Genomic DNA, 9,647 nt, shown 5'->3' with positions numbered 1-9,647 from the left:
GCTATGGTGGAACGACAATCTGGACAAAAGCTGAAAATTCTCAGATCAGACAACGGTAAAGAATACGTCAACGCTGGATTGAAGAAGTACTTGAAGCAACATGGAATTGTTCACCAGACGACGAATGCTTATACCCCGGAACAAAACGGCATGGCAGAGCGTGCCAACAGATCAATCGTGGAGCGTGCTAGGTCCATGCTGCATATGGCGAAACTTTCGAAGCAATTTTGGGCGGAAGCTGTGGCAACCGCCGTATATTTGCTGAATCGTTCCCCGATCAAAGGCCATGATGTCACCCCGGAAGAAGCTTGGACCGGTAAGAAGCCTGACTTGGGTCACGTTCGGATCTTCGGAACATGTGCGATGGTCTTCGTTCCGAAACAGAAGCGCAAGAAGTGGGACGCCAAATCTAAGGAGTGCGTCCTGACCGGCTTCGACGAAGAAACAAAAGGGTATCGATTGTACAACCTTCAGTCCAAGAAGATTATCATCAGTCGTGAAGTTAAATTCATCAACGAAGGTGAAGCTGTTCCTGTCCGAGAAGCGTCTCCTCCGAAGAAGATCATTCTCCTAGAGCAAGAAGAGGTCGTATCCCTATCACCATGCGAAGATGACCAGAATGAAGCTCACTCAAGTGACGATGAAGACGACGAATTCTTCACTGATGTCAACGATGAAACTTCCGATGACCCAGATGACACTACTGATGGCGACGATGAAACATCCGATGGTAATGAAAATAGCCTGCAAGAAATCTATGAAGTCAATGATACTGTGATCACCGTGACTCCTGTGCTCCCACCGCGACAAATCTCATATCCACCTAGGTCACAGGTGTCGAGGCGCAGTGGTCGGGAGCACAAGTTGCCAGGCAAGTATGACGATTTTGTAGTAAAGACAAAAGGTCTTCCCAGTTCCCTTCCTTCTCAGCAACACACCGTCAGCCAGAGCGAAATTGAAACCACCACGGGGCCCAAGAGTCAGGGTCAGTCTAACGATGCCGCGATTACTCGAAGCGAGGCCTGCAGTTCACGTACGGGACCCGAGAGCCAGGGTCAGTTCGGCGGGATCGCAACATCCAAATCCGAGGCCAGGAGTTCAGCTGCAGTGGAAGATCCGTACACTCACCAGGATGCACTGTCGCGTAACGACTCCGAACAACAACACATGGACTTCGGTACTTGTTCGCGCTTGCTGCCAAACACAATCTCTACGTCGACCAGATGGACGCCGTCACCGCTTTTCTCCAAGGTGACCTGGAAGAGGAGATATATATGGAGCAACCCCCGTGCTTCGAACAACCTGGCGAGGGACCAAAGGTGTGCCATTTGAACAAAGCTCTGTATGGGCTGAAACAGTCAAGTCGCGTATGGAACGCAAAACTGGATGCAGCACTCAAGAAGTTGGGTATGAAGCAATCGAAGTACGATCCGTGCTTGTACTACAAGATCAACAACGGAAAGATTCTGTTTATCGCAATCTACGTGGACGATCTGATGCTGTTTTCGAACGATGAAGACTGGAAGAACGAAATCAAGGCAAAGCTGAGCTGCATGTTTCACATGAAGGACCTCGGACCAGCAAAAAGTTGCTTGGGGATCCGAATCACACGCACGGAGGATGGCATAGCTCTCGATCAAGAAGGATATGTCGAATCAGTCTTAGCCCGGTTCAAGATGCAAGATTCGAAGGCCACTCTGACACCGATGAATGCAGCCATCAAGCTGACCAAGGATATGTCACCGCAAACCAAGGAAGAAGTCGAGCAAATGGCAACGGTACCATATCAAGAAGCTGTTGGGTGCCTGATGTACCTTGCCCAATGCACTAGACCAGACATCTTGTTTGCCGTCAACCAATTGAGCAGATTCAACACCAACCCCGGACCGAGTCACTGGCAGGCCGTCAAACATCTGATGCGGTACCTCAGAGGGACGTCGGCAATGAAGCTTCAGTACTCCAGAGCCGGAAACGAGGAGATCACGGGATATTCTGATGCTGATTGGGCCGCTGACGCAGATGACCGGAAATCAACGAGTGGGTACATGTTCCTACTACAAGGAGGAGCGGTATCCTGGAGCTGCAAGAGGCAATCAACCATGGCGACATGGCGTTGTCCGCAGCAGTACAAGAGGCTTCGTGGTGGCAAGGACTGCTATCACAGTTCGGAAGGAAACAACCGATCGATTTGTACTGCGATAATCAAAGCACTATCTGTATTGCTAAGAATGGCGGATATACACCAAGAACGAAGCATATAGATATACGACATCACTATATTCGAGACACTTTGGATCGGAAGATAGTGAACATCACGTACGTTAGCACAGACGACCAAATAGCTGACGGGCTCACGAAACCACTACAACGTATTAAGCTGGAGCGGAATCGACGAGCCATGGGAATCACACAATAATTGGCTTAAGGAGGAGTGTTGTGAAACCATTTGTAGTAAGCCATGATTTATGTGACGTTAGACATAGAAAAATAAAATTCCTTATTCTTGTACCAACCTTTACACGAGCAAGTCTCGCGTAACAATTCTAAAGGGCCAATGATCAAATTGTAAACAAATCGGGTTTTGATACCATTCGATAGCATCTCCCAACACCCACAAACTATGCAAACATTGTCAACATAATCATAAAACTTACCGTTATAAACTCGGTTTTCAAAACGGCCAATAACCGCTTTTTTCCAAATCATTCATTGGCCCCCGCTCGAAAAGGCCAATGATTGGTTCTCGCTCCATCAAGAAGGCCTACAATCGGAAAATTTCGCAAACTGTCATTGGCCTTAGCATGGTGAGAGGCCAATGACTCTCTCTTGCTCATTCATTGAAAACCGAAAAGGCCTAGCCTTGGGCCAAGCACGCTAATAAAATTCTATTTTGGCCAATAAAAAAGGCCCATGCCATGATGAAAATCGAAAATGGGCCAAGCATTTAAACTCATCATTTTTTCCACATTTTTGTAAGTTTTCAGAATAAAATCAATTATTAGTGTGTAGTAACAGTAAATCGTCATTCAACTAGCAAGAAATCACATTGATTGATTTGAAATCTGAAAAATAGGAATTGAAAATGTGGTGAATGATATTCCAATCGAATTTTCTCAGAGTCAACGATCTGAGGATTGGCCCTTTTGAATTGTTACGCGAGAAGTCGTTTATTTCTGCGCTACTCCCAATAATTACCATGCTGATGGCAGTGCTGGAAAAGTTCGCATCACGATGCAGCTCACGAGTGTATACCAACGCATAACAAACATCACAGACTCGTGAACTGGCTAGGTGTGAGTAAGTCCGCACCCGTCTGCTCGGGAGAACATGTCAAAAGAAGTAGCAACAAGCTCGGGAGCGTTTACTCGCGAGTAACCGAGCAAGGTGTGATTTATTATGGTTTTGACAGACAAAATAATTCTCGCGTAACTTTTCAAAACGGCCTATCTAACAATTCACACATTTCGAGTAAATCGAGCTTGAAGGTTGTGAAAATATATTTTGAAACTGTATCAAAATGAAACAATTTTTCCCCACTGTGTTGCTTGTAGAGGGAAGCAGTGTAATATACTTCAACGTAAGAAATGAAATTTTGTCAATTTATTTGGAAATTACACTGAAATTTATAAAAACATCAAATAGGACGTTTTGACCAAAAATATGTACATAGGATAAATCACATAGGTCGTTCTGTTTCAACAATTGTTACATTGGACATTCACTTCGGTCATTTTTTTCAGTTATAGTAACATCGGACATTTTGATTTGAGCACACAGCAAGCATGTTTTATTTCATTTTGAATCCACGTGCGTTGAACTGCTTCAACATTCAAGTTGAACTGCTCATTTTATTGCGGTATGATAATCGCAGGCACCAGCTGTGCTTTGTTTTGATTCATTTGAAGAAGGGACGAATGACCTTCGGGTTAAAGTCTCTCACAAACAACACCAATTTGATTCATTCAATGCCACGCCGTCACTTTTTCCCCTCCGTCTATGTGTCCTATGTAACAACAGAAGGAGGGGAAACTTTGAGCTGTATTTGGGACTTTTTGCTTTCTCGCTGTTTCTCTCTCAATCTTCCCCCCGTTTCAATGCTGGTTTCGCCCACACTTGTTCGTGTGTGAGTTACCCACTGCACGACGGGTGGTGACGACTGTGTTGCATTCGGTAGCAGCCGTCGGCGCAAACAAGAAACAGCGGTGGGAAATGATGACGATGACGGCGCCGTCGATTGTGTTGTAGGAAACCAATGCCAAACAAATACATACAGCTTCTCCGCTCTTCGGTGAATGATTGCTCTGCAAATATATTTGCGCAAGTCGCGATCGACCATGGATCTGAATCGGATTGATACAATAAGATCATGATGCTGAATATAATTTCCCTACATGCACTCAATACGCTGATAATCGACATTTTGTTGCGGTGTACTAATCGGAGACACCAGCTGTGCTTTGTTTTGATTCATTCAATCCCACGACGTCACTTCTTCCCATCCGTCTATGTGTCCTATGTAACAACAGAAGGAGGGGAAACGTTGAGCTGTATGTAGGACATTTTGCTCTCTCACTGATTCTCCCTCAATTTTCCCCCCATTTTTATGACGGTTTCGCCCACATGATCATGTGAGAGTTTATTCCCACTGCATGACGTGGTGGTGGTGACGGTTGTGTTGCAATCAGCACCAGCCGTCGGTTGAAACAAGAAATTGCGGTGGGGAATGATGACGATGACGACGCCGTCCATCTTGTTGTAGGAACTCGAGAAAGGAGCCCACGTCTAACAAATACATACAGCTTCTCCTCTCTTCGGTGATTGATCGCTCTGCAAATATGTGTGTGCAAGTCGCGCATGTACGTTGCTCGTGTTGCTGCCGGGAAGCATATTTATATGCTTGATCGACCATGCATCTGAATCAGATTGATACAATGACATCATGATGCTCAATCTTGTGCTCAATATCATTCCCCTATATGCACGCAATGCGCTAATAATATGAAAAGAGATGTTGCAGCTGATCCAATCCAGCGAAACGGTAAAACATGGTTTGGCAAAAAGACCAAAATACAGTTTTGTGTAACTCATTCTCTTTTTGTCACTTGAGCGTTTTCAATTTTGCGAGGCAGTGCGACTCTGAAAATATCGACTAAAATGATTGAGAAGCAGTTATTATGGCATTCTATGCATCTAAATAGTGTCTCAGACACGCTTCTACAAATCATTCTACCTTTTAAACTCCATTCCAAAGCTTTATTCAGGAATGTCCAATGTAACATTAGAATCGTGTTTATTCATAAATGTTACATAGGACATGTGGTTGGTTCTCTGATCAAAGGTCCAATGTAACAATTGATTAAAAGCGATGCAGTTTTGAACATTGGTCATTTTGTTAAGCTTTGAATAGATTAATTTGTTGTTAATATATCAGAACGAGTGTTCTAGTGTGCTGCTAAATGGTGCAACGCAAATGATTTGCAATGATAATCTCGATTTGTTTACATTTGTTACTTAGGACGTTTTGAAAAGTTACGCGAGAATTGTATTACCATCATATGGGTTTTTTCACAAATTTCATAACGCTGAAAATGGCCATTTTCGATACCCACCCACCCCCTCATAACGCATTTTGTATGAATGTTTTTCGAATTTTGTATGAGTTGTAACATCCCTGGGACACCCACCCACCCCCTCCAGCGTTATGAAATTTGCAAGGGGGTGGTCACTCTACGCACTTCATTCGGAACAGCTGTGCCTTCTGAGCGCCGAAGTGCGCCAAGCGCGCCATACATGCTATAATACTAGCTTGCCATAAAATGTCAATGAACTGAAATTACAGAAAATCATTCTCAGCAAGCATTGAGATAGGTATTTTTTTCTTGTTCGTCTCTCGTTCTACAAATTTGAGGGAATTCTTAGAGGACGATGGTGCATATTCCGGGATACGTTTTACATTCTTGCGGGGGAAACTTACGAGAAAGGCAAGTCATGTATATGTAAAACTTCAATAGGAAGATTTGTGAAATGGCCCACACAAATTATCCTTGGTCCCAAACCCTTTTCTCCCCCGGAATCACCTTACGGTATTTATTCGGGGAGAATTTTATGTTTAACAAGTCGAGTAAGAAAAGGCATCCAACGTTTTTTCCCCAGATTTTCCTACATTTTTTTATTTTTACCCATTCATGCGGAATTTGCTTTGAACTGATGACAAGGCCACTGGCGTTTTTTTTTTTTGTATTTATATTTAATGTAAGTTTACATTCAATATCAATTTAGTATAGGGCACGACCAAAATCCTCGTGTTAAACTAGCATAATATTAAAAAACAAGGTAATAAAGATGAAAAAACGACCAAAATCGATTCCATCACAGTTCTATGAGTTCAGCTGATTTAATGTCACTTTAAAAGCCCGAAAACAATGACATCGGAACGACAACGCAAGTGGAACCGGTTCGGCCAGAATAAATAACGCCATCTCGATTGAGCTGTCAACATATGAAAGTGAGCCTAAAGTCCCAAACGCAATGATACAGGAACTGATTCGCCAGCATGACACATGCTTGTCGATCGACTGTGTTGGTTAACTTTCATTCGTTGACAGCTCAGTCGAGGTGTGATTCATGCTGGCGAACCGTTACCGCTTTCCGTTGCCGTTCCGCTATCATTGCGTTTATGGCTGAAGTCACTAAGTCGGCATGCATGTAAAAGCTTCGTTCTGAAATAAGAAAAAAAGTTATAAAATAGTAAAAAAAAATGTATAAGAAGGTCCTCCTCAAGCCGAAACCACTTGTCAAAAATTTTCGTGTTTGATAAACAACTCAGAAAACTCAATGATTGCTGAGATGAGAATTTCAGTTCAATGTGATTTTTATAGCAACCCAATTTACAGAGCTGTGCCAGTCAGTGCGCCGAAATGTGCCGTAGCTGCGCAAGGCACACTGCGTAGAGTGACCACCCCCTTGGAAATTTGCGAATGAGCCCTATCGACAGTAAACTACTAGTTTGTAGTCAAAAGCCCTTGAAAACCATAAATCTCGGAGGGGAAACAGCTTTTTTCCCAAAAGCACAATATGACTCTGAACAGCTCCAAACACGTTCGCCAAACACGTTCCAAAAATGTGCCGCTCAATTATTCCGCAAGTAAAAGTGACATTTCGCTCATACTGAATCAGCTGTCAAAATTCCTTGGGTAAAGCCTGATTTGCTGCTGAACAGGAATCGCTAGAGCATCTTTAACGGGGGCGACTATTCGGGTGATTAAAATGATCACCCCCAGAGTTGTCATTTTAGTTTAGTCACTCATTCTCACACCGGTGGCTACCATATTTAGTAACTCGTTTCCGTACCGGTCGTTGCTTTTTGGGTTAACATATGAGTTGTGAAAATAATGGTGATCAATTCAGGTTGGGAATTTTTGTAACTCTGCTGGCATATCTATTATATTCTGGTGCGGAATTATTAGAATTCCATCGGAAATTTTTGAGATTGTTTATGAATCCGAGTGGAATCCTTGGGATTCCGACTGGAATCCTTGGGATTCCGACTGGAATCCTTGGGATTCCGACTGGAATCCTTGGGATTCCGACTGGAATCCTTGGGATTCCGACTGGAATCCTTGGGATTCCGACTGGAATCCTTGGGATTCCGACTGGAATCCTTGGGATTCCGACTGGAATCCCGAGGACTCTAGTCTGAATCCCGAGGATTCCAGCCGAAATCCCCAAGATTCCAGCTGAAATCCCGAGGATTCCAGACGATATCCCAAGGATTCCAGCCGGAATCCCGAAGATTCCAGTCGCACTTCCAAGGATTCCAGTCGGAATCCCATGGATTCCAGTCGGAATTCAGAGGATTCCAGTCGGTATTCTTATCAAAATCTCTTTCCAATTCCAGTCAGAATCCCGAGGATTCCAGTCGGAATTCTAAGGATTCCAGTCGGAATTCCAAGGATTCTAGTCGGAATCCCAAGAATTCCAGTCGGAATCCCAAGGATTCCAGTCGGAATCCCAAGGATTCCAGTCGGAATCCCAAGGATTCCAGTCGGAATCCCAAGGATTCCAGTCGGAATCCCAAGGCTTTCAGTCGAAATCCCGAGGATTCCAGGCGAAATCCCGTGGATTCCAGTCGGAATCCCAAAATCCCATAATTCTCCGAAATCGATAAATTCTCACGAGGATTTTCGAATATTTCATAAACTTCTATCGGATTTCCAATAATTGCATCAGATTCCTAGTATTCTTATCAAAATCTTGAAGGTTTACCCGAATTCCCAAAATTTTGAAATTTCTACTTCATGCGCATCAGATTTCCAAAACTCCAACCAGAATTTCATATCCCACACCATATGCTTGAATTCAAATCGAATAGCAGCGCAACTATCGCGCTGCTAAATTTGCTCACCCGATGCTTTCCGAAAGCAGCGCTGTCATTTTGCTACCCCGGTTAGCAGCGCCCGGTACGGATCAGCGTAATGATACTGCGCTATGTAATTTAGTTTAGTCGCGCACCGTTACGGCTGCTCTAAAGAAATTTCTCGCAGATTCCTTGCAGACATTTTCTACAGCGACTCCCGTTCAGAGTTGCTTGCTGTCACTATCAACGCTTGAAATTTGCTGGCCGTACAGGCTGTACAGGCCAACTGCGATACAATTCGAAGCATTCCGTATCACATCAACATCATGCTGTCTACTCCATCACCAGTGCATTGATGGCGATAGACTATGGATATCACTGATGGGTCAAGTTTAGCCTTAAATTAAGCAATTGGCTTGTTTAGGGGTATCCAGTTTTTTACATATTCTGAATCTACGAGAAAAATTGAACTAGAATCCAAAATTTGACTATTTTCTGTGCCCTGGAACTATTTTTAAAACACGTTTGAAATTAGTATGGAAATCACTTTTGAATCACCCCTCGGCAAATTTTACTTCGGGACAAGCTGTCATTATGTAAATTGAAATGTCATTGAGTCAACGGATTAAAATCTTTTTTAATAATTTATTAAATCAACATTAAGATATTGAAGTGCAATAAAATCGTGTTATACTTAGAAAAATGTTCTCTTTCGAACAAGATACAAAAAACTGTTGATTTTTCTTCACTAAACAACCCAATTAAAATGGCAATTTATCGGTACGATATTCTTGATAGTGCTGCAGACGGATTAAAACTGTGTGTTGGTCACTGAAAAACATTAATAGCGTGAATAATTTCCACGTGATCACTCATTCTGCAGTGATTGTGATCTAGAGTGTGATGTCGCATCACCGCTCTTGGTTGTCAGATCAAAGTGATATTGATAGTTTGGAACTGATATTGATAGTTTTAGTCCATCAGCCATCAGCTGATATGACTGATACTGTGCAACTCTGCTCCCGTTTGAACTGACAGTTCTTTTCAACTGCGTACTGCGATCAGAAAAAAACGCTTCCTTGATAGATTCCTTGCAGGAATTTCCCATGCATCAAGATAGGCCAAGAAATTGCTTGTCAGCAGCGAATCAGGCTTGAAAAAGAGAAATTTTACTTGAGTGGTTTCAGGTCCGTACTTGGCTTGATGGTTTAAATTAAATGCACAGCACCACTCAGGGGGTGAGAAACTCGGCGCACTGTGCCTGGCACACTTTTCGGCACAGCACCGCTCA

The sequence above is a fragment of the Aedes aegypti genome, chromosome 3 (assembly GCF_002204515.2).
Source record: "Aedes aegypti strain LVP_AGWG chromosome 3, AaegL5.0 Primary Assembly, whole genome shotgun sequence".
In the NCBI taxonomy this organism is placed as follows: domain Eukaryota; kingdom Metazoa; phylum Arthropoda; class Insecta; order Diptera; family Culicidae; genus Aedes; species Aedes aegypti.
Note: the sequence above shows the minus strand (reverse complement) of the source record.